This window comes from Propithecus coquereli, unplaced genomic scaffold (genome assembly GCF_000956105.1).
Source record: "Propithecus coquereli isolate 6110/MARCELLA unplaced genomic scaffold, Pcoq_1.0 Scaffold120, whole genome shotgun sequence".
Classification (NCBI taxonomy): Eukaryota; Metazoa; Chordata; class Mammalia; order Primates; family Indriidae; genus Propithecus; species Propithecus coquereli.
Window position 1 is genome coordinate 6,334,519 of NW_012136081.1, and position 1,569 is coordinate 6,336,087.

The 1,569-nt window shown below is 35.2% G+C and overlaps 1 protein-coding gene across 1 annotated transcript in view; it reads right to left on the reverse strand.

Moving 5' to 3' along the window:
* The window catches only part of KDM2A (lysine (K)-specific demethylase 2A), a 150,708-nt gene that overhangs the window by 83,607 nt on the left and 65,532 nt on the right, over positions 1-1,569 (reverse strand). The window lies entirely within an intron of this gene.

The following is a 1,569-nucleotide window of genomic DNA, read 5'->3' on the forward strand; positions in this document are numbered from 1 at the left end:
AAAAAAAAAAAAAAAAAAAGAATAAAAGTGCTTTTCACACAGGTGATTTTAGGCAGCCTAAAGGAAGTTACTGGCCTTTTATAGACACCAGGCCTCACTGGACCCAGTGGCACAGTAAGCAGCAGTCACAAACTGAACACTAAAATCTATTTCGACCACGTTTTCTCTCAAAAGCAATTTGCATTTAATAGCAAATTTTATTCCTGAATAACCAATAAGCAATAGCTTTATTCTATTTAGATTACCAAATTATTAATAACAAACTCATGGTTTTCAGAATCCAAATAAAAAGAATTTAGAAACTGCCTTAAAAAAATTCACCACCCCCAGTTAAATGGTAATTAACTTATTAAATGGTTAGAATGGCTACATAAATGAAAAACTTAGAATAATTTAAGTACTGATGGATACGCTGAAGGGATATTAGTTATATCACTCTCTTATATGGTTAGCAGAAGAAAAGATGATAAAGCAACACTAGATGCAAACAGATATTAATCATTCCCAAGAAATTTCTGATATTCTCTTTTCTAAAGCTATGGTAAAACAGAATGGTGGGAAGGGTATTTTCTCAAAATGTCTTTATGTAATACATCTAAAAAGTAAAAGAGCAGATAAGAGTCAGGAAATCAGGACTTTTGAGCAGCAAATATTCACTGATGTCAACAACCATCTGCCTTTCTTAGATATTTGGGGGAGTGGAACAAGCTGAGAGAAAACCATTTTTAGGTTTCTAAAACCAGACTTGTCCTACAGGAAAATGGCTCCAGTGACCATAATGTGACCATTTAGCATGCTTATTACAACCAAGTAACACTGAGAAGTACTTACGAAATATAAGTTTAGAAACCAGCATATGGCACTATGTCTGTAATATCACATTGTTTTTTAAAAAGAATGCATCAAAAAGAAACACTGGAAGACAACAGACTACAATTGTTAACTTTTAGTGTTAGATAGCGGGATTTCAGGTTTCCCTGCACAATCTTTCTTTAAATTCCTAACTCTTTAGTATTTTTATTATAAACATAATATAATGAAGAACTAAAACCAAATGAACATCTCAACAGATGCAGAAAATGCATTTAACAAAAATTCAGCACCCTTTCACGGTTAAAGACGCTCAACAAATTAAGAACATAAAGGAACGTCTTCCAGCCAATAAAGGACATCTACCTGAAACCCACAGCTAACATCATACTTCATGGTGAGAGACTGACTGAAGTTCTCCCCCTAAGATCAGGACCAAGACAAAGATGTCTGCATTCCCGACTTCTATTCAACACTGTACTGACATTTCTAGCCAGGGCAATTAGGTAAGAAAAAGAAATAAAAGTTTAGAAAGAAAGAAATAAAACTACCTCTACTCAAAAATGACAAGATTGGCTGGGCGTGGTGGCTCACACCTGTAATCCTAGCACTCTGGGAGGCCAAGGCGGATGGATCGTTTGAACTCAGAAGTTCGAGACCACCCTGAGCTAGAGCAAGACCCTGTCTCTACTAAAAACAATAGAAAGAAATTAGCTGGACGACTAAAAATATATATAAAAAATTAGCCAGGCATGGTGG